The sequence below is a fragment of the Argiope bruennichi genome, chromosome 8 (assembly GCF_947563725.1).
Source record: "Argiope bruennichi chromosome 8, qqArgBrue1.1, whole genome shotgun sequence".
NCBI classification, from domain to species: domain Eukaryota; kingdom Metazoa; phylum Arthropoda; class Arachnida; order Araneae; family Araneidae; genus Argiope; species Argiope bruennichi.
The window spans coordinates 13235879-13261459 of NC_079158.1; the positions used below are offsets into that span (position 1 = coordinate 13235879).

The 25581-nt window shown below is 32.3% G+C and overlaps 1 long non-coding RNA gene across 1 annotated transcript; it reads left to right on the forward strand.

The window, feature by feature from the left end:
• The first annotated feature begins 5199 nt into the window (after nucleotides 1-5199).
• On the forward strand, nucleotides 5200-9141 carry LOC129980498 (uncharacterized). The gene is made up of 3 exons (XR_008785238.1): nucleotides 5200-5293; nucleotides 6648-6856; nucleotides 9025-9141. It is a non-coding gene; the product is annotated as an uncharacterized LOC129980498 (long non-coding RNA).
• The last annotated feature ends 16440 nt before the right edge of the window (nucleotides 9142-25581 follow it).

Here is a 25581-nt window from a genome sequence, read left to right on the forward strand (position 1 = left end):
AAAAATACTAGTTCAGTAAAATAAATAAGTAATATCGGGTGTTTCAAAAATGACCGGTATATTTCAAAAATCAATAAGAACTAAACGGACAGCGATAGAAATACACCGTTTGTTGCAATATACTGGAGACAACAGTAAATTTTGAAGCAGACAAACTTGCGAAATTGGTTAAAATTTACAATAACAGATGGCGCTGCAGGCGATTTAAAAGATATAGAAGAAAACGCAGTCTGAGTTCGCCATTCTGTAAGCCGTCTTTCTGCTTTAAGCGTGTGCTGTTCACAGATAGCTTGTTGTGAAAAAATGGTTTATTCCTTAGAACAAAGGATTTTTCTGGTGTTGGAATTCCACCGCGTAGAACACAGTGTTGTTGCAACAATACGAAGTTTTCAATGAAAGTTTAATGTAACCAAAGAGCCGAAAAGCGATACAATAAAGGATCTGTTTGAAATTTTTTGAAATCGCTGGACATGAACCTTTGCGACTTCTTTCTGTGGGGACACTTGAAAGATCAGGTGACCGCCACAATCCAGAAACAATTGAACAACTGAAGCAATATGTCTATTCTGCATGTGAAGTCATCCCGCCTGAGACGTTTACACGGATTTCGGCTCATTTCATTCTGAGATTACTCCATATTATTGCTGCGCATGGTGGATATTTGGAAAATATCGTAGTTTAGATTTTTTCCAGACTGCAGCGCCATCTGTTGTTGAAAATTGTAACTAATTTCGCAAGTTTGTCTGCCTGAAAATTTACTGTTCTCCCAAGCATATTGCAACAAACTGTGTATTTTTATCACTGCCCGTTTAGTTTTTATTGATTTTTGAAATATACCGGTCATTTTTGAAACACCCGATACTTAAACTATATTATACGCAATAGTAAAGCCAAACAGAACTAGTCAAAACTAATTCATAGTATGCTGGTTCGTTACTGTTTTCTTCCCCCTCCCTCCCATTGTTATCTATGTTTCCACCAGAGACTGTTTCATGTTCTGTTTTTCTTTATAATTGGAACAGATGTGACAAAAGATTTTATATAAGAAAATTGTAATCAAAAAGGAAGATACTGGAATCTAAGGCTCAAAATATTCAATTTGATCTAATAAATTTTATAAACCAATATATAAGGATATTTATAACAATATAAAAGCGAAATATTTCAAATGTTTTTATGAACAATGACTAAGTTTATAAGAGTAAAGTTAAAAAAGAAGTGTTTGCAGGAAATTGAGGAGCAGGAATGAAAAATTTAGCTCAAAATAATATCAAAAGAGAGAAAAGCCTTTCAAATTAGCCATATTTATCTTTCTTTGAAATGAGAGGGATCCGAAATTTATTTCTACTGTGGATGAAATTATTAAGATATTACCATATGATACGAGTTTAGAAGTTAATTTTCTCCATTCGGTTCATTTTCCTGCAACGTTTAAGTGAAATGAATATTTTCACTAATACAAAAAGATAAAAGAAAGGAGAGGTCAAAGAAAACAGACTGTCAGTGGTTAACAGTATATGACTATCAGTTAAGTCTGTCGTATACTTTGAATGATTAAGAGAAACGGTTACCGTCAAATTAATAAGAAAAGAAAGAAAGAAAAGACTACTATGGATATTTAGAATGGTTTTTATGAGCCTATTTATGCTTTAAATTATGACAAAGCTGCAATATAAATGTAAAGAATGCATTTGAAATGGGATAAGATAAAAATAAAAATATCCAAATATTTTGATTTGAGTTATATGTTCTATACTATAAGATTGTTGTGAAGAACCATTATGTAATAAGCAAATGGATTTAAGTTTTGAAATTACCAGTGAAAATATTATATAAATCCATTTTAAGACTAAAACAAAAGACATCTTTCTTGCGAATCTGTGTTATAAATATAATTCAATATTGATAGGATTAAATTGATCACCTTTTTTTCGATGAAAGAGGACATTGTAATTTTAGCAAGTCGAGTTCCGTGTCTCCCATATTTGGATGGCAGTAAAAGTTCTTATTTAGTGTAGAATTTGATGCGAATAGAACACGCCTCTGTATAATTTATATCTCCTTGTTTTATCCCGTTGTTAATCATGTGAATCGCCTGTGATTCTCACCTACTATCTAATTAGATATTCTCTTCTCTAATACAATTAAGAGATAATAAAAAAGTAAGCATCTTATTAAATAATGGTTCAAAGCACAGGCATGATTCATGGAAAGAACGTGTTAATTTACCAACATTTGGAAAGATCAACTCAGCTTTCGTGCTGAACCATGAAAACATCTACTCTAAACGAATATAAGAGTATTATTAGAGCTACGACAAGTTTAAGTTGTAACTCACGATGGTCATTTAATTGCATTTATCCCGCGTGACTTCTTGATCACAGATTGTGACTTCAGGCACATATATCGGACATAAAGCACTCAGTACGACTTCATTCTCCAATATATGGAGAAAATTGTCTTGTATTGAAATAAGACAGACAACGAATTTATTTCATTTGACACAACACTTACAAGATACTCGCATCTACTTAATCATTTTAAATATTTATTTTATGCTAAAGTTTTCCTTTCTGCATGATATCTAATAGATTTCAAAATTTATTCTACTGGGTAGGTTTGACGTGTATGTCTCGAACATGAATAGAATCCATTTATATTCACATGATAATAAAGACAAAAAGATATTAATTTAAAATTTTAGATCCTTTGTTGGTCTTTCGCTTGATGAAAAACTTAGATTAATTTATAGAGAATGAAATTAGTCGAGTTTATTTTCGAATCTGCTACAAAATACGAATATGTTATTGGAGATAGCAGCCCCAAATCAAATAAACATTTATTGGTCAGTAGGCTTCAAAAGTCGATGACGTTTGATACAGTCGCATTTATTATGACAGTTTATGATTGTACTGGCATACATTTCAATTATTTTTGCATCTTATAAAGAAATGACAGACTTAATATATTGCATCTTATAAAGAAATTACCCGTATATTTTAAATAAACATAATTTAAGCTATATATATATATATATATATTTTTAATTTTATTACAAAATATTAGGAAACTATCACATTGTAGGATTGAATTAGAAACAATGAAATAAATTTTAATAGCTATCTTTTATTTTTTTTATGATTCATAATTATGTGCTCAAATGGTGAAAATTTTAAATGTTAATTCCTTAAACATCCTTATTTGTAACTGAAAGCACAATTCACAAATAAATGCTCTTTATAGTACTCATTTTTCACCTTTTTTTTTTTTTTTTTTTTTTTTTTTTTTGCAATGAGTGGTTTCCGCACGCCTCATCGCAAGTGATTTTAGGGATTATTCGTCCCTAGAAATAAAAATTATGAGATCTCATTAAATATGAAGGTCAATTTAGTTTCATATTTCGGCACAGTTTAAATATGTTTATGCTTTACTTAAGCTTTACATTTTTTATTCCGTGAACTTTATAAATAAGTATTTATTATCATTTATCTAACTCCAGACTACTCAATAATGCTACCTGTACATACGTAGATGTTAAGTTTTACAAATAATTAAATTGTCTTCATAAAACAGTCTGATCAATTACACTTAGTAAAATGTTATTATCCTAACATCTTAAAATTTGTAGAATTTATTTTTTAAGAACTTTTTTTTACGACTAAGAAGAAAAGGTAGAATTTATAGAATTTATTTTAATTTACCTCCTTGTATCCTAGTTTCAGCCTCGTCATCTGACCGCGGTTCAAAATTACGAGGTCCGTCCCAAAATAGCCCTAATGTTGCTTTACAACGGGACGTTGTTGTTGTTTCTAATGGCACTTGACATGGACAAGTGCGTTGACGAAGTCAGCGATTTTAAGCTAAGGGAGCGTCTCTTATTTTAGTAGCGCCAACTAGGGCCGAGAGTACGTCTTAGCTACTCACACATCATATTCGCTTGCACAACCCCTTTTTACAGGGGGGCACATTCACACATCTCACAGATAGAACAGATGAAGAACAACCATGCCCGAACCGGGACTCGAACCCAGGATGCCCAGATCACGAGGAAGACGCGCTACCTCTATGCCAGGACGCCGGCACTACGGGACGTTAATATAACTAAACCAAACCTAGTTTCAGCCTATCGCCACTTGGTAGCTACCCAGCTGGAAATACGTTATTTCTTAAGGTGGGTTCACACGAAGCCAACTATTGCGCGCAATAGAAGGTCACGCCTACTTCAGGAAAATCACATGACTGCAACGGGACAGTGGCAAATGGTTATCCCGTCGGGACAACTATTAGCCATTGTTCCATCGACGTTGTCTCAACTGTTCACACGGGGACAATACAAGGACAACAGGAGAGAGACAACAATTGGGCGCAACTGTTAGCCTCGTGTAAACCCACCTTTATCTTCACTTTGTTTACAAACTGCATGCCAACCTACGTGTAAAAAGATCTTAAAATTATCATGCATTTCAAGAACTTCCAGCCAATTCAGAATTCTAAATTCTACAATTTTTTCTTTTGCTGCCAAAACATTATTTTGTTGAAATTCTTTGTTTAGAGAAAACAATCCCGTATACTTTATAAAATTTATCTGTCCGATTGATCGAATCGAAAATTCAATAAATAAATTTGGTAACAAACTACAAACCGAATTTCATGTTTCTATCGTGGGCATTTATTAATCACAATTCAATACTTAGGAATAAAAAATTCCAACTCTATCAGAATATAGAGCTTTACACTACACGTACGAAGGTTTATCGCCGAAGAAATCTGTTCGAACCCGGAATCCCTCGGCACAAAAACCGATGATCACCATGCTACCGTAACTTTTGAACTAAAGATAGATGATAAGTTCCTTCATTTTCCTGTATTTCTACCTGAATTGATTTATTTATCTTTATATATGATTATATTTGGTTATATAATTTCTTTTAAATTGTTTTCTATGCCTTTTGAAATCATCCGTCATCTTTTAGTATGTTAGTATATGAATCTTGTTAAGTTTGAATTCAAATACCAAACCTTGCAATTTTTTTTTTAGAAATTTCGATGTCTTCTGGGAATTTTCGGAAGAAGAGAACTGTGATTGACTTCAGTCAATCTCTTGTCATAAACGGGGGCTACATTTTTGAAATGAGAATTTCTTCTATCGTCTCTATTTTCAGATTCATTTCGGTTTTCGTCACGCTAGATATTCAGTGAAGTCTTTCCCCTTAGGTGTTAGTGTAATATCTTTGTCATGTACTTTAAATTTTGGAAACTGAGTTTTAGTATGTGCATAACTAATAATAACAAGGTACGATGCTTTTTTTTGTTCATAAGTTAGGTGGTAATGTTTATTAATTAATTAATTTTAATTGATTTATAATGAGGTGATATTATAAGCTTTTACTGTTAAAAGAAAAAAAAAATTGTCGTTATTATATTTAGAAAATAACTCTTGTGAAAACCATATGTATTTGGTTATTCATTAATACAATAATTATTTTACTTTCAAGAACTTATAGTGACGAGATTCTTTTTATTTTCCCTTCTTATTCTAATTTTTCACATAGTATAATTTACAAAATGTACAAACACAAATCTTAAAACGCACAAAATTTGATTCAGGTAATAAATGAAGTTGCTAATATTAATGGGATAGGTTTCGAAGTTAATCGTAATGCAGTCAACGTAGAGACTGATAATTAAACAAGCAAAATAGGCATTTTCCTCGGTGATCCAAGACATTGAGTTTTTCCTTTGTTTTACTTTTCAAAATCTAATTTTTTACTTTCATCTCATTTACAAAATCATATGACAGAACATATTCAAATTAGCATCGAATCTTGTTAATGTTTCAGAGCAATATTTTTAAATTTTTAAGCTTTCAGACTTTATTTTTGTGTTGACTGCTGTTTCACAAATCAAGATATTCGAAAAGCTATGTAGTTGAGTATTTAAAATTTTTAAAAGAAATGAATACGGTAGAACCTAAATAATTCAAACTTATCGGAGCATCGAATTTGTGATTTTCTGAATTTTTGGATGACAGTATTAAAGTAGCACCTGTAATTTAGAATAATTTTCGCTAGACTGAAATCAATTAAAAAATGTGAAAAAAGTTGTTTTCTATTTATTAAACAACCATATCTTTTGTTCTTCAGTAAATTTTTTGACCTGAATTTATTCGCCTTATTAATTTATTACTCGAAGAATTTTACGTTTTCAAAGATTTTAAAACATCAAAGTAGTTTTATTTTTTGAGTATCTTATTTAATACATTACGCATTAATTGTACTGCTTATTTTGAAACTGTACTATGAAATTGTCAGAATAAAGTTTAATGACAGTACTTGCTTATTTATCGAAATTATTTTTAAAATTACAAAAATTCATTAAATTATTATAGATATTTTATTAAAATTTTTAGATATTAAAAGTAAGATTCATTGGTAGTTTTATTTCAGAAATGTATTTTCTCTTGCAATTACCGTTTTTGGTATTAGTTTCTCTTAATTCGAATTTTTAATGTCCTTTTCATTTTTTCTCTTGCTGTTTGCATTTTTAGAAACTAGTTTTCTGAATTCGAATTTTTATTGTCAGCATCGAATTATACAAATTCCACTGCATTCTTCAATGAACTTATGGAAATGAAATAATGCTTTCAGGTTTTCCTGCCTGCAAGTGGGATAGACAAACGGAGGAAAAAATTAAGATGCAAGCATGTTGCGTACTTCTGTTCCTTGATATGTTATTACTGCAAAACTTTAGCGCATAGTTGGTCCTTACGAATTGGCAATTGACTTTTATCTCAGATACGAATGCGAGTTCTAAAAAGTAGAAATGTTTGAAATGGAATACAGATTTCTAAGAAAGAGTAAGTACGAGTATACAGTCTTCCTTTATCTACTAATTATTACTTATAAAACCTACCACGTGCTGTGCCGCGGAAGAAGTGGAGAAAAGCCCACTTTGGCGAGTTTTGGCTCGGCCAATCTTATAATTTTTTAAAATAAACTCATCTTATATCGCTTAATATCTTATATCCTCTAACTAGTCTGAAATGGGATATATTTCCTAATGGGATACATGAACGGGAAGAAAGGTTTCATGCGACATAAATACAAGACTCATGCAAGCGTAGTGAGAAATTGTCTGGGACAAATGTTGCATTTGATACAAAATTGTTTTATCTCGTCATGTGACAAATTAATTTTGGATAATTACAAAGTTATACCTCGTTCATAAACGATGAATTTTTTCTCTAATAACTTTATTAAGAATAGCTGTTTATAAGTGCATGTACATTATCTTTGGGGCACTTTGGATTTTGTTTACTGAACGTATTCTTTCTCTTTACAGTAACGCTCAAAATTTCTATTCGGTCTCTTCCTGGAAATTCCTCTCCTAGATTCATAACAAGGGTATTTATTGTAAAAAAAATGCACTTGTGAAAAATATTTATGTACTTTGAGTGTAACTGTATATACTTTAAAGAAATTTTTCAACTAAAAGTGTCGATTAACCGACAAATTCTTTAAACATATACTTAATTTTGTGACATTAAATACATTGTATTCACCACAAGAAAATTATGTAATGAAATTACTCTGAAGATTTCGTTTGTATTTTAATCCAATTTATTAATGCATTCCTTAACATTTCTGTAAATATAAAGCTTAAATGGTAAATTTCTATTACATTTTTGTATCCTTAAAAGAAGAGCGATTGGTGTATTCTCAATTTTGAGACCCGCTTTATATATTTAGGGTGCCTTTATTCCGACTGAATGACATCAAAAACCACAGAACTGCGTTTTTGTCTACGTGTCAAATATGGTTCGAGAACATATTCCATATTTGAGTCATTATTTTTGAGTTACCGCATTTGCATGTATGTAAAAGTACCAACAAATAGACGTTTAAATCTTTGACAAATGCATTTCAACAGCCTTAAGCTTTAGTCCCAAATTCGATACAGATTTACAATTCGGGCACTAAATATATCTGTATATTAAACCATATCTCTTCAGTTCTTCCCATTTTGTAGTTATCGAGTAGCAGAACAATATTCTTGAAAATGGATTTTTTTTTGAAAAATTTGCTGAATTTGCATAATTTTGTTATAGTTTTCAAATCAGTCATTATTCCCAAAACGGTTTCCGGTCACGGAAAGTTCGGAAATTTCCAGATCTGTTAAAATCTTGAGTTCGATTGTAATACTTTTTCAGATTCGACAATAATCTGTGTTGCTTTGAAATGGGACCTGGTACCTAAGCTAAACTTCTAATTAACGGAATTCTTCCCCTCCCCTCTCCGTAGTCCTCAGTTGCACAAGCTGAAGAATTTGTATTCGCCCCCTTACTCAAAAAATCACACCGTAGTCTAAAACTTCGCAGCATATGATAGTTTTAGGATTTGTCTATTTTTAAAATCGATACCTAATTGGATCTGTATCAGCATGACCGAATTATTTAATGACAGAGCACGTCAGCATAAAACGAATAATTAAAGCACTGAAAGGAATTATGGTAAAAATACACTTAAAACATGTAATCATTTATTAAAATTTAAAATAATCATGTGGAAATGAAATCGGTATTATAATTTTTTCAGTTCAAAGTGATGTAAGAATGTTTTTGTTATATATTTCACAGATATAAAGGAAATTTGAAATTTCGAGTATGAAAATTTTGATAACTCCTTTTACAATGAGCACTTATTATCCAAAATTAATTTCTTGTCAAATGTATAGGCTCTACGTCCAACGATCAATTATGTATATCATTTCAAACTATTTTTTTATCACCTATGTCATAATTTACAGATAGTATGCAAGCCTATAAATCATTATATTGATACTATATAGGAAATATGTTTTAGTTGTAGCAGTCACAATTGATGTTTGAATTTTAATGTGCTGTAACATTTGTTGAATTTAAAATTTGAAATTGTTTCTTAATATAGTAGTTGAACATATAAAATAACTACAAGTCTTGTCTGTGTCTTCTCTTTTCAATAATGAACGGATTTTTTTTCTTTCCAGCTCCATTGTTTTAAGAAGACAGTTTCAAGATGAAGGGTAACCATACGTCTAATTCTGTTCAGGATTCAAGTCAAGACACCTGCGATTTCAAGCTAAACTAATTTGTGTAGCAAACTAGCAGAACTTGCAAGTTGGGGCCTCAAATTTCAGTGGTGGATGCAGCTGGCCATTAGCAAAGTAACCGATGTATGGTGCCATGATGCTTCCGTGTACCAACGTCATCGCAATTTACAGTCGAAATCGCATCGCACGATAAGTAAACTCACATGATTTTGGAATATTAAGGACTCGGATAGTTTTAAGATTAATTACAAATAATTAGATTAAATTAAGATAATGTAATGCATTTTTCAAAATTTAGTAGTTAATTAATATATTAAAAATTATTGCCAAATTATTAACTAAAGGATTTTTTTCGTTGGAAATAATTCCTTTAAAGGTGTTGGAAAATTCAATAACTAATTAAGCGTCTTAGGCAATTTTGGATAATTTGTTTCAATAGAAATTTAATGATTGATTTCCTGCTAATCTTTGACGTTCTCTTCCCCCCCCCCACGTTATAAATTGTCCTTTCATTACCCCTCCTTCCTGTTAAGATTTGGCCTCACCCCTTCCCTCCTGCACTGTACTTCGGTTACATTTTTAATTTTTTCTCATTGATATTCGCAATAAATATATATTCATTATATAGTTGAAGGATATCGCGAGTGACGCTAAATTAAATTTTTCCAGGAAAGTGATCGCATCTAATCATTAAAAAGGAAAGTTAATAAAAACAATAGAAATCGGAGAGAAAGACATCTGTTAAATTTTTCTGTTTTGATTCGGGGAATAAAAAATATTGAAAATAATCATCGACCTTAAGGGCAATAACATTTCAGACCTCTTTGAAATCATAATTCAGAAAAATACATATTTGAAGACCAAAGAATGATTGCAATTTCGATTTTAAAAATGGATTAAAAAATTAAACACTGAAAATCAAACTCGGATTGTATAACTTGCAAGTTTTAGCAATATCAATTGAACTGCATAATTTATTTCTAAGATAATTTTTTTATTGATAGTTACTCTAGAAAGATGAATGCAATTATAAAAAGGAATAACGCAAGTTTCAAGAATTTTGCAAGCCATTTGTTGGGCGTTAAGTTTTGTAGAACTAGAGATTTCATATCGTATTAAATGACAATTTAGGAAAATTGCGATATTTCTGCTACAAATATATTTAATGCATAATTTCGGGTATTTACCACATCGAATTCGGCACGAATGAATATTTTTTACGAGTTTAGAAATCTGAGAATTTCTCAGAATTAGATTTTAAAGAATTCAAGATCCAAAATTTTCGAAATTTAATACTTCTCATTACTGTGTTTGGTGCTAATCACTCATTTGAGATTTCGCTCTCGAAACTTCTTGATTATTTTGATCAATTTCATGCATGTAAAAATAGCATTTAAAGTAGAGAAATATTAATTTTTCTTTATTATATAAACTTTGACTTCAATATTAATTTACACTTAATATGGAATTTAAGAAAATATAAATATTAATGTGCCTATCAGCTACACTTGAATTGGGAAAAGCCGGTTTACCGACAAACAAGGTCTATTTTACTTAGGACAAAACTGGCAAGGTCAACGTGAACGAATTACCATAAAAAGTTTTAGAAAATAAGAAAGTATTAATTACCCGAACAGCACTTGATTTATCAAAAATGAATCGTTTCATGGCCAGAAATATCATTCTTTTAAGATGAGAAGAAAGGTGAATTTTCTTTTTAAAAGATTTGGCGTTTCTTTTTAAAAGATGCAAATAACGAAGTATTTATACAAATGTAAGAAATTTGGCGTTTTGGTGTACCTATTTTTTAGGGATTTCGAAAAACTGATAGGTTAATATTTTCAAAATCGCTTACAATAAATGAAGACTTTTCCTAATTTGATTTTAGTAATTTGCCATTCATCTTTAAATAATTCAACTTTCAGAGTATATTCTTTAAAAAATTAAATTTAATAAAGCATCTTTATGATCATATTAATGCCTTAACAATTAAAATATTATTGAGTTTGTCATATTTTAAAATCAGCTTTTCTGAAATTGCTCACCAGATGGTCAGTTGTAAAAAATAAAATATTTAATTTGTCGAATAATTGACAAGTCATTTCTGAAAATATTAAGACAGTACAGTTTCCCCGTGAATGAGTATTTAAAATTTCATCATTATTTCGCCTGGAAATGAATGAAAAATGGACAAAATTCTATTTTTCCAATCTGAAAAGATGCTTTAGTCTAAAACACAATAACCAAATTTTATTAAATGAATGGGCTAGATAAAAAAAAATCTATGAATGTGAACCTGTTATTCTATTCCTACAGTTAAAAAATTAGCAATGTTATTCACACCTTTACCTTCTAGATCTTGCAGAATAGATACAAATATCGATCTGACAGTCGTTAAATAAAATGTATAACTATAAATGAGTTTACGTTTTCCAATACATTTTTAGTCTAAAACTCTTCCATCGTAAAAGAGGTGAATTCTTTTTCCTGTATTCTCAGATATCGTGTGGATTATAAATATTAAACTAGAAATAATTAGATATGACGTCCTTAAAAAAAAACCCTAGTAACAGCTGCCCCTACTGTGTTCGAACGTGTATATGGTATGCTACAGGTCTATTTTAAACAAGGATATTTGTTAGGGTCAGTTTCCAGATAGTTGCGTGTTCCTCCACCAGGAAGCAAAGAGAAGCGGCGCTTAAGGTATTGACGGATGTCATGAATGAGAAATGCAGGATAGACCACCGGGGAAGAAGGACAACGGCTAGTGTTCGAAGCGTAGGATTATTTGGGTAAGCTGCGTCTGAGGATTTTAATCACGAAAATGGTAGCAAATACTTTTACAATCCTATGTAATTCGCGTTATTTGCGTAATATATCATGAAATTTCATTTATATAAAATATAGAATAAGGAACGTGGATCATGAGCCATGCGAGAAGATTTGTCTTGGTAGTGATAAATTCAACTATAATTATTGTTGAGTGTTACAATGGTAACATGTAGAGGTATGGAAGCTGTGGTAGATGAATGTTTGGTGCTCTGAAAAATTGGGAAATAGTCATTGGCTTTTTGAAATCTAGGGAGACATTCTTTCGATTTTAAGATGCAAATTTGTAAAATTGTCTTCCGAAGAGTGTCGGAAATATTGTGGGTTGTTTAGTGTGGGTAAAGCACGAGGCGAGGGAACGTTGAGGATCGTGTCGGATAATTGCAATGCTTGTAGTGAGTGAGCGTTGAGGATCGTGTCGGATAATTATAACGCTTGTAGCGAGTGAGCGTTGAGGATCGTGTCGGATAATTATAACGCTTGTAGCGAGTGAGCGTTGAGGATCGTGTCGGATAATTGTAATGCTTGCAGCCAGGGAACATTGAGGATCGTGTCAGATAATTGTTATGCTTGCAGCCAGGGAACATTGAGGGTCGTGTCTGAGTGCAGGTAATGCTTGCAGCCAGGGAACATTGAGGGTCGTGTCTGAGTGCAGGTAATGCTTGCAGCCAGGGAACATTGAGGGTCGTGTCTGAGTGCAGGTAATGCTTGCAGCCAGGGAACATTCAGGGTCGTGTCTGAGTGCAGGTAATGCTTGCAGCCAGGGAACATTCAGGGTCGTGTCTGAGTGCAGGTAATGCTTGCAGCCAGGGAACATTCAGGGTCGTGTCTGAGTGCAGGTAATGCTTGCAGCCAGGGAACATTCAGGGTCGTGTCTGAGTGCAGGTAATGCTTGTAGCGAGGGAACGTTGAGGGTCGTGTCTGAGTGAGGGTAATGCTCGTAGCGAAGGAATGTTGAGGGTCGTGTCTGAGTGAGGGTAATGCTCGTAGCAAGGGAACGTTGAGGGTCGTGTCTGAGTGTGGGTAATGCTCGTAGCAAGGGAACGTTGAGGGTAGTGTCTGAGTGCAGGTAATGATTGCAGCAAGGGAACGTTGAGGGTCGTGTCTGAGTGTGGGTAATGCTCGTAGCGAGGGAACGTTGAGAATCGTGTCTGAGTGCAGGTAATGATTGCAGCAAGGGAACGTTGAGGGTCGTGTCTGAGTGTGGGTAATGCTCGTAGCGAGGGAATGTTGAGAATCGTGTCTGAGTGCAGGTAATGATTGCAGCAAGGGAACGTTGAGGGTCGTGTCTGAGTGTGGGTAATGCTCGTAGCGAGGGAACGTTGAGAATCGTGTCTGAGTGTGGGTAATGCTTGTAGCGAAGGGACGTTGAAGGTCGTATTGGAGTGTGGGTAATGCTTGTGGCAAGAGAACGTTAAGGCAAGGGAATGCTTGTGGCGAGGGATTTTTATGCGTCCTGTTGGAATATGGGTAATGAAAGTGCCGAGGAAGTATTGTGGATCGTCTCGGAGTGTGCGGGTATTGAATGTGCTGGATATTGTGGGTCGTGTCGAAGTGTGTGGGGAATGAATGTGTCCAGGGAATATTGTGGGTCGTGTCGAAGTGTGTGGGGAATGAATGTGTCCAGGGAATATTGTGGGTCGTGTCGAAGTGTGTGGGGAATGAATGTGTCCAGGGAATATTGTGGGTCGTGTCGAAGTGTGTGGGGAATGAATGTGTCCAGGGAATATTGTGGGACGTGTCGAAGTGTGTAGGGAATGAATGTGTCCAGGGAATATTGTGGGTCGTGTCGAAGTGTGTGGGGAATGAATGTGTCCAGGGAATATTGTGGGTCGTGTCGAAGTGTGTGGGGAATGAATGTGTCCAGGGAATATTGTGGGTCGTGTCGAAGTGTGTGGGGAATGAATGTGTCCAGGGAATATTGTGGGTCGTGTCGTAGTGTGTGGGGAATGAATGTGTCCAGTGAATATTGTGGGTCGTGTCGTAGTGTGTGAGGAATGAATGCTTCTTGGGAATATTGTGGGTCGTGTCAAATTGTGTTTAACTCAACTTTATGGTGGAAGGTTTGGATACTGTTTGAATGTGTGCTCTGAACAATGGGAATGGGAGATGTTTGAATGTGTGCTCTGAACAATGGGAATGGGAGATGTCTGAATGTGTGCTCTGAACAATGGGAATGGGAGATGTCTGAATGTGTGCTCTGAACAATGGGAATGGGTGATATGGTGGTTGGAACGGATGAAGTAAATCTGAAAACTGGTTAAATGTAGTAATTGATATAAATGATAGTTTGAGTTGGTGGAGTTTATTGGCTTTCTATCAATAGAAATGTTTTCATTTTTTTCTTTAGAATGTAAATTGTGGGTATTGAAGTATGATGTGTGGAATGGAAAGTGCCTTTGTACTAGTGATTAATCTAGAAATTCGAAAGCTGTGTAAGATATCTTTAAATGTAACGCATTTATTTTAAAATTCACAAGCTTGTGAAAAAAAACATTCTGATTGTTTGAGAAGTTAAAACATTTATCTGCATTATTTTGATATCAAAATTTCAACTCTTGCAGCATTATATTTATAATGTACAGATAGACTTTTCTGTTATATCGTCATTTTTTTTCTTTAAGTTTTGGATAGGAATATAGTTCCTCCGGCATGTGAGAATTTGAAAAGTTGAAAATCAGAATTGTGTGAAAATATTTCTTACGATGATCATCACATCTTGGGCACTTCCACTGGAGGTGGAATGCGGACCTAAACGTAATACTCCTTAATAGATCATTTGCCAGTGTTACAAGATCCGCGTCTAAACTGCTCTCTTGTAGCCTCAATCAACAGAAGGCGACAGTATATGTTCCATCGAATTCCTTAGGGATGTCCGTATCGTCTGATTTTAAACGATTTGTTTCCCTTACGTATCAGAAAAAATATCTAAACAATAAGCTCGTAATTGCTTCAAAAATACTAGATGCCAACATCCAACTTTAATATGTCACATTGTTTCGTAAGTATATTACGCCGGGTTAAATTAAATTTTTAATTAACTTGTCCTGATTAAAAAAATTATTCTTTAGAGTTGAGAACTTTGAGCTCGGAGGTTCAAGGTTTACTGTATGAAGACTTCTTTCAAAAGGAATCGGAGCTTTGATCATTTTAACGCTCTTAAAATAAGTTGGGCATTAATGTCAGATGGTGTTTTATTTTTCCCTAAAATATCCCAAAATGCTCGTTACATAATATAAATACAAAGAGACATGATATTTCATAGGTTTTGCGTTAGACTTTGAGGCGCATATTTTTAAAAAACTAACATCAATTATTTATTAACTAGATATTTTCTGGAGAATATTTTATTTTCTCTGAATTGTGTTTTCTCATCCCTGAAATACTAGAACACCAAAACATCGAAAACTTCATACATTGGTGTAAATACTTTGCATGGTGCTAGAAGTATTAAAGTTATCTTTAAATAATAAAACACTCGAGAGGAAAATTTAACTTCCTTTCTTTCTTAAAGGAATAATAGATATCTTCTTTTATCTGTGAAATAATTCATTTTGTGACAAATCATCTTCTCCTCCTATACTTAATCCAGTTACATTTACCAAACCTTTATTCTGGAATCGATTTACTTTTGCTAATTTTAATCCTTTGTAAAGCTTAAACAATTCACTCTTGGAGTAGATAGTACATTATTGAATTACGATGCTGTATCACTCAAGCAAGGTTAAGCATTTAGTTTGTCGTAAAATAGTGCAGAGTACAGAACTTCTGTTAGTATATTTTAAAAATCTGACATTTTAGAAAACCCTTTCCCAGAACTGATATCTAGCCGGCCAAAAACTTAGTTTTCGTCATTAGGTCAAATTTTAGGGAATTGATTTGTGGATAATGCAAGACGCTATGATCAGGGATATCCATTTCGACCAGTTAGCAATTTTGGATATAATCGGAGATCAGACAAGTAATAAGCCAAACAAATAAACGGTATTTTAATTAAGCATTCAAAAATTTAAACATTTGCTGATTTTTGGATCAGAAATTCTGAAAAAGAAGTCCTAGGCTAAATAAATAGGAAATTTCGGTTCACATAATAACATCTGAGAACCTTTCAAGTCCTATTGCTTGGACTCAATTCAATTATTATGGTCGTTAACATATGGGTCGCCATGCGGGGTCACCAGTTACTGATGTCTGATTTTTTCCAGTAGCTTCGGGAGGTGGAGGGGGATCTTTGGTGACAGTCAAAGTAGACTGAACTTTGAGCTATTGTCAAGCACTGCCGGCCGCACCCTCCAACAATGGTGAGCGGAATTCATGGAAACTTACGTCATCTCTTATCATTGCATTTATCCAATATTGCAAAAAATAGCATCTTATTAGTAAGAAATGGGGAAGCAATTCGCGTTTGCTGAAACTCCAAATTTGCAATCTGTGGTTGACTTTCATAATATAATTTTGTATCCGTTTTTAAAATTTGAAGGCGCAATCATTCTTTTGGATCTTGAAGTATATTTTTATGAATTATATTTTCAAAAGGGTCTAAGATTTCTTACTCATATGGTCATTTTCATTGCACCTTATTCCCTATTTAAAAGAAAAATTCAATAGGCTTCGTTCTTCCCGTTTCCTATTGCTTCTATTAACAGTAACTATTTTATGGCAGATATGATCACATTCCAAAAAAGCTGGGATTAGTGCGACTACAGATATCTTTCTATACGTAAAAAGGATGTGCATTTAGTTTGTGTGTTAATGAGATATAGGTAGAATGTTTATGTATTTAGTTATAATTACTAATTTATTAATTAATCGGATTGGTGTAGCTGAACAAACTTGGAGGCTCAACTTCTAGTTGCGAGTTTAAAAATATCTCTAAACGGGTAGGTATTAAATACGCCCTCCTCATGTGAATCGTACATGGATGTTTAAACATGTACCGAAAACTTGCATCAAATTTCATTTGCGTTTAATTCATCTAATCGGAGGAATAAAGATATTGTTTGAACTCTGAATGTATGAATTTTTTCATGAAACTTTCACCTGGTCTTAATTGAAATAATAGGTAACCAAATATAACAGGAGTATTTAAGGAACATGCGGAACAAATAATACATCATTTAATTTGAAATATTAAAATATTAGCTCGGATAACTGAGAAGTGGTAGTGAAGATAAAATCTTTCAATTATCAAATTGCAGTTAATTTTATCAATATTTAACCTATTAAGCGATTTACTTTGGAGAACTCTGAATTCTGTTTCGACTTTACGCGAATTATTTCCAATGAAACACATCCTTTTAGCTGATAACTTGACGATTCTTTTTCATTCTTTTGTTAGTTTTCTAAAAATACAATAATCAAATTAGCGTTAGTTTTCCTTAATTTAGAAAAACTTCCATTAAATTGAAATTTAGTAGCTAGATTCCAAAATCTTGTGATTATACTTTTATATTCATGTGAATAATGATGGATGATGCAGTAGTATGTTCTAAATCAGTTCTGAATTTAAAAAACAAACTTTACAGAAGAAAAATGTCGATATATTCAGCATTCTGTTTGTTTTTTAACTCGATGAAGTTATCTTCGAATTCCTTGCCATATTCTTAAAATAATCAAAAATCTATAGTGCAATGGAAAATGTTTTCTTAATGTGTGTGATTGAAAAAGAACTAAAGCTTCTATAGTGAGCTATTTCCGCAGCGTAATAACTTGTATGGCGCGGCATGAAGAAAGAATGGCCGTTATTCTAAAAATCCCACACTCAAATAATCGGGACAATGAGTTCCAGCGAACATAACGTCTGATGGTTGTATCGAATCTCACTCTAGAAATGCAAATGAACTGGAAACATGGATCAATCACTAAACGGAATTCCGTTAAATGCTTTTGGAGAAACTGACGCACAATAAATGAAAGGGGAATGATCGCAATTAATGTTTGATAATGAGAAATCAACAAAAAGATCCAAAATCGTAAAAACTTTTTCGCGTAGCGAAAGGGGGGAAAAGAATTTCGACGCATTAACATCGAAATTCAATCGGTGTGCTCTTAGTCCTGAACTGCTTATAACATTCCGCTTTTCTAGAGTTTTAGTATCTGTGAATTCTTGTGTCAATATGCGAACAAGTACCAGAAGAAGACAATTTTTTTAATTGTAATTTTCTTTGCTAAAAATCTCAATTTCACCAGGATACGAAATTCATCTGCATTTGCTGATAATACAACAAGATGAGTGTTCTCTCATTGAATATAATTTCTTTGTGATAAAGAAAGGTCGTTCTCTCCATAGAGCGACTATTTTCTCAATTCCACACCCATCTTCTACTTATGTCGATAATTCTGGATCAAGAGGAAAAGATCTCATGAGTGGCATCAACATTCATGTTATTTTAGGACAAGGTAAGTTACTAGATATTCATATATGTGGAAAAATGGGTTCAATTGTGTTCATTTGATTTAATTTTTCATTATTTTTAGCTTTTAAAATCATTTCATTTCATGTAAAATGTTTTGTTCCCTCAAAACCATCCAAAGTTTTGAAAGGAGGCCTCAGTGCTAGACCTAATGTGATTAGAGAAATAATTTTCCACTATATTTTTAAAAAAATTAAGAAAAATTGATTTTATGCTAATCGATAAAGTGGAAAATTTACTTATTGACTAAAATTCTAAGAACCTTATTTTCTGATAAATTTGTAAATCAGACCAAATTTCTGAGCAGTATTATAAGAGTGTATAATTAATAGTGATCAGTTGTTTGGAAATGCTTCTGATTAAACTCGTATTTGATCTTCATAAATCCAATTCTTCTTTTTCCCCCAGATCTCACTCGATGATAACAAGATTAAATGGAAATGGATCTTTTAAGGAATGGTCGGAGAGAGCTGGCGTTGAATCATCACCAAATATCGTGGAAATCCCTGCTTTCACAAGAACGTTAAGGGTGGGAATCCGGCACTTCTACTGGCGAACAGTTCGTAGGAACTCTTGATATAACAAGTTAATTGAATCAACCTACTGAATGGAAACGCTATGTATTCCATTTGACTATGAATCGCAAGATGAGAAAGGAATGCATCGTTGAAATCAAGTCTTTCAACATTTCAAGTTCCCTGATGTTAAAGGTTTCGAAATTCTATTCCAACAATGTATTGTTACCTAATCTGTTTATTTTAAAAACTAACCATTGCATAGTCATTCTGGCTATTGCACCTTAAAATCTATTTACCTTTCTCGGATTCTAAAAAAAAAACTTTTACATTTCTCATGGGCATTACCGAATCTTGATGAAAGTACTAGAATAATATATGAATACCTAAAAACGTTTTCTGTTGATCAGCCGTTTTCGATGGTATATTTTGTTTGGCATTTGTGGAGAGCATTTGATTTTCCATCGACTTTTCATTCTAATATTTCTCAAAAGTTTTTGAAACTGTAGAAATTGTAATTGGCTGTAGCAATCAAATGTTTGATGAAACTGAAGAGGACATTTTTCTTCTCAAATATTCTATTTTAGTAGTGAAGCAATCTTAACAGATTAGCTTCAGCTTAGAATCCAACAATACTAATTTTTGTTTACTCTTAATTTTTCCAGTGATATTGTAATTATAGATTCACGTGTAAATGAATAAACAAGTTCTCCTTTGAACTATGCAACTTCTGATTTAAGCCATTAGTGATAAATGGATTCAGTTGTTCAAAGTTTTCATTTATCGAATAACAATGAAGCTTTTACAATGATGAAGATACAATGCTGAAGCATTCCCTTAGTTTTGATCCAGCCTCCACCTTTGGTGTTCGAAATGGGCGTTTCTAATTGAGTTATATTAATAATTAAAACTTTTTATGCCATGCTAGCAATATGGAATTCATTGGAAGACATAAAACCATCAATAATACCGGTAGGATTGGATGCCATAATAGTATTGATTTCATTATTCCTACATATAAAATATATATATATTGATCTTCATTTTTGTAGATGGCGACTTCAGCCATATTTGGAGTTGTTTTGCATAGGTATCTAGGTTTATTTCAAATTAAAAATGTATTTTAATGCATACTATTATATAAACGATTGACTTTCCTATCACATCATCGGCTGCAGGAAGAAATGCCTTTCACCAACATTCTTAAAGTAATCTCCAATAAGTCTTGTAATGCAGACCGCTCAAGTTTGCTTCGAGTCTATTATCCGGTCTGTGATGGAATGCGGAAATGTTGAATATGGCTCTCTTTTACATTCCTGTTTTATACTCCATTTTTTTTTCGCAATTACTCTGAAGTTTAGAAACTATACCTAGATTGTGTGGCATAATTATTGTGAAAAAGCAGCACTGATTTTGTATTTAATTCTCTCTAATCGTATAATCCTTAGTTTGGAATGGGCAGTGTTCTTCCAGATATTTTCTACGACGCGAAGATTCATACAAATGATACTCTCGATCATCCTCCATGGATGGAAGTAAGAATTCTTTATCACAATCCTTTCGGGAGCTTTCCGGACTCTGAAACTTATTTCTATTTCATTTTTTAATCAATATCGCTAATTATCAGTGTCGTGACCCCTTTTTATGGGACTTATCAATTCTTGAATCGTATATACTGTTCATTTGTAATGGAAGGTGATATTGGAAATGACAAATTCTCTCCTTGTTTCTGTGTTCTCTGAAATTTGCCAGTTGTTCCTCTCGTGCTCAAATATATTTAACATCAAAATCATCTTATACATTGATAGCATGAATCTTCTGACATTATTAGTTTCTCCATCGATAAATCACTAAAGAAATTCATAACTTCGATCCATTGCATTTGCTGAAGTGCATTCTGCCGTTAATCAATGTTTTTTCTTAAAAGGAAAACCTAATCGGAACATTGACACAAATAACAAATTTCATACACTTAAAAGAAGCTGTGGCATCGTCATAAATAGATGTCATATTGAAAATTAATACTGTGCATTTTTTGCAGTAGCCTCGAATTTTTAGTCATTGTGGAGATACATCGACTGTTCAAAATATTTAATAGATTGCATATTCATGAAAATGATCGGCTGAAGTGCTTTCATTCAGTTTTAATTTTTTATTGGATAAAATCCAAATTTTAAAGCGGTTAAAATTTAAAAATCATAGGTATTTGTCGTAGTATTTAGAGGCCACTTCTATTTTCCCTTTTCATGTCTGTCTTAATACCACTGTTGCTGAAAATATATTTAATAAATTTCCGCTATAAGTACATTTACACATTTAATTCTAATGTACGCTCTCAGTTTTCGGCGCAGATTATCTCGTTCAAGGATACTGCTAAAAACTGGTCTTCTGTTATATTTTGATTAAATTTGCTTTCTCATTAGAATTAGATGCAAGAAAGAGTATATTGATGTGATGTGATAGTTTTACAGATTGTATCTTTTTTTGCTGATAATAATTAGTTCATATTTTTTGAAATGGAATTTATGGTATGTCAACGGTTCTGAAACTTTTAATCTTGATATTGACTTTTTTTCTGCAAGGTTTCTTATGCATGAATTGATGTTTGTCAATACATTTATACAATATTCTCTAGAACGATAATTCGATAGAGAATAAAAATTTGCGATTGAATATAAACTCATAAACTTGTATAGATTAATTTCTAGTACGACATTCCTTAAGTCAAATGATTCCATGGTTTTTTTTCTAGTTGTCGAATAAATGACTTCATTCATGTGAACCTATAATTTCCATTGTTAAAGAATGAAAGCATTTGAAGTGCTGGTTTTGAAAACCGTAAACTTCGAATTGATGTACATCGCTGTTTATATTTCTATAGAGAATTCAAATTAGGATCATGATTTTGAAATGAATAAAAGCTTTTCTCTTGTTTTAATTCATCTGTAATCATCTCGGTTTTTTCGCCCCCCCCCCCTGTGTATTGAACACTAAGTAAAATGCTGTTAGGATAACAAAGCAATATAAGCACAAACATATCTTATTATCTTGTTGAAAGTATTTTGTACCAAACATTTTATATGTAATAAATGATTAAATTAATATAAACCTTGAAAAATTATAAGTTATCTCAAGTGTAATGTTGAGCATTATTCATTAATGTGCTGTTGAACTTCGTGTTGAAATGATCTGGAGCAGAGCACATCAGGGGTATATTGTAAACGAAGAAGAGTCACTAGCCAGGCAAGCTTTAAACTTGGAAACCGAGAAATATCTTTACGCGAGTCCAAAAATCCAACTCAGAAATGAAACTAAATAACTAATAATTAATAACTAATTACTAATAATTAGATTGACAGGGTGGATGGAATAATTCCATCAAGGTTTGAACTACCTGTCGACATTTTAAAAACGCTTCTGTTAACCTCATTGGGTGTGATATTTATCTTAATCAAGTTTGTGCAGGACATGGTGCATTTTCTGTACATTCAAAGCCGTTTCATTGTCAAAAGATCAACTTATCATTGTGGCATCGAAGAACGCTCTATAAACCACGTGATCAAAGCCTGTGCACTAGGGTGTTAACTCAAACTTAGATGGATCAGAAAGTGGATGCCTGTTGACATCGAAGAACTCTTAAAAATTCCAATCCTTAAATCTTCTATTAAGGATATTTCGTCAAAGTTCTTGTCTTTAGTTCTCTCCTAATGTTAAAAGACCAATATGCGTTCTCTCTAGAGGGTCTTTTGTTTGAAACTGTCCAATAAATGTCGTTTGTTCCTTTGTGCTAGATGGAGTTGCTCTTCAGCGGTCCCATCAAGTTTCCGTATGGCCTCCGTGTATTCGGGATATTGCTCGCAAATTATGCATTTATGTAACTGTATATAAAAAAGTTAACTACTAAATGTAATGAAACTGCATGAATTCTGTGAATGTGGTTGTTTAACACTATTGCATTATAGCTCTGAATATACAATATTTGCTTATTTAAAATATTTATCTGACAGACAGCTATGATTCGCTTATGTTACTATGTAACTCTATTTTCCTTTTAATTAGTTTATTTTGAAAATTGTGTGTAGTTATTAGCACAAATACTGTACTATATATTATACTGGCAAAGGAATTGTTACATTAGTATTGAAAGTAATGAGTTTCAAGCCTCGAAATCGTTCTGTAATATACATACACAATATTTTGTGCCGATAGGAAAATAGAAAGCGAAATTTCTACAGTTGGTGATAATCGGCAATTATATGTGGATTATGATGTTTACATTTGCAAATAGGTAGCAATTTTTGTGATGAAATACTTAGTAATATATTTCATTCTTAATGAAGTTTGACATTTCCGTAGGTGCTACAATACCTTGTACGTTTCGTTTTCTTTTTCAGAAGTTTAAAGATACTTTAATCATATAATAAATGAGCTTAAATATCTGACTTCTAAAATTAAAGCCTCGGATAATTTTTCAACAAGATTTAATAAATATACTTAATTTATTCACTAATTGCATCCATTTAACGATAATTCGAAACTTTTTTTAAACTTAAGAGAAAATTCTTATCTAAATTTTAAAGCATTAAAAGCTTTTATCCTATATCCACAAAACTATATATAAAATAGCTTATAGTTAAATTCTTTCCGGTTTAGAATTCTTGACTGGTTCGGCCGGCCAATCAGTCAAGAATTCTCTGAATTTGTGAAAGCATTATTTGATCGTCATGCCTGATCAACATGAGGATCAATATGCTTTAAACGAATGTGTAATCGTGTAGTAATCTTTAGCAAAAGTTAAATTGAGTTTAAAACTATTTTTCATGGATAAAATATGGCTATTTCTAGGCGAGTGTCGAATGGATGCAGTTAAAAGTATTCTACGCTTGTAATTAAGTTTCATTTTATTATTAAATTAACTCGAAGTAATTATTTCTTTTATTTATTTAAATGTTTTAATTTGTCTGCGTCTTAAATATATCAATTTTTCCGATAACTTTACCAATGAAATTGCTTAAATTTTGAATGAAATCATCAGTTTAAATGTTACAAAAGAAACTTCAGAATATATTTTTGAAATTAATGTCGCAATTCATATAAATGTCTTGTATTTCATTTTAAATTGTCTATATTTTTAGTGGATATCTTAATTTAACAACTATTTTAATTTTAATAAGTTTTTATTGTACTACAAGATTTACTTTTAAGATGAACTTTAGTAATCGTTTCTCATTAGCTTTCTCTATGCTAAAGAATTGAAACTTTATGCAATTGTTTTATGTCAAATTTCTGAAAACAATACATTGTATTAATTATTAGCTAATGAATGTAGATGTATTTTGATTCTATCCCAGTATTGCAATCTAAGTAAATTTCAGTGACTGATTTTAGGTACCATAGTAAGTGATTTTCAGTACTCAAATGCTTTAAATTTACTGTGAAATTAAAGCAATTGTCCTTACTAATTTATAATCTCCCAATTTTTTTTTAAATGTAATCTTATTTCACTTTTAAAGTTGTAATGACTATGTGTATTTACCATATGTATTAGTGTCATAAATTGGTAAATAAAATTTTCTTATTATGCTTCGTGTAGTCATTTTATTAATCATTGAATATGCTAATTTTAGTAAACAGTTAAAATGACTCAGTTTTCTAGAATTTAAATTTCCCAAATAATAGGATAAATCAGATTTAAGATATATCCTTGACTCCTTCATAAAGAAATGGATAGCCTGTTTCTACAATATCCAGTATAGATCGGATTGTTGTATAAAATTCTTGTACTTTTAATTTGACTCTTCTTAATATTTTATATCAACATTTCTGTAATAGTATTTATGAAGTCAAATATAAGAGAACAAATTCAGCTGTCACGTGAAAATTATCACTTGACCAATGCGTGCAACCTTTCTTAGCAATACCTATTAGCCGCCCATCATAAGTTTTGTTTACCTTATTGCGGAATTTGCCGTTTCCCTATAGGGTTTGTTAACTTTAGGAGGCAAATCTCAAGAATATGATTATTGTGGCTTGTGACACAGTTGTCAGCCAAAACATGGAACGCCCCTAATTTTGTTATTCTCGCATTTTCAAAAATTGGTGTTAATGGAAATGAGTCGAGGCCACAGGTTTATTCCAATAGACAAAATTGATCAACTGAGTTTTCATTATGATAAACTACTATTTCAATTTTTTACAATATGGAAACGGATGTTTTTCAATAATTCGATCCCGAAGACCTTTTTGTGTATGAGTACTAAATTTTATTGCGAAATTCTTGATGTAAATCTTGTTCGAAAACTCTGCCCAAATAGAGTCGGCACATTCGGGCCGTATATTTAGGTAAATATCGGCTTTCTAATAAAACAAATTTCTCTCTCATTTTCATTCATGGAAATTTTGGGAAAATTATCAAAACGATTCAAATTTATATTAATTTGAGTATGAATTTTCAAATTATAAATATTTTGCTTTTATTTAAATATGGAGGCCATTATGCATTACTTCTCGAATCAATTCCTAATTCAGCCTCTTTAACGGAATCGGCTTACCTCTTCTGGCCTTTATCTAGACAGATTCTTGATCTTAAGTAACGCATTTCTTTCGCAGTAAAAATTAAACCATTTATTAAAAAAGGCCGCCGATTGATGATATGCAAATATTGTAAAGATGTTTTAAGCCAATTAAATTCGCTATTAAAAAGACGGAATTTTATTTTCTTGCCAAAATGACGATAA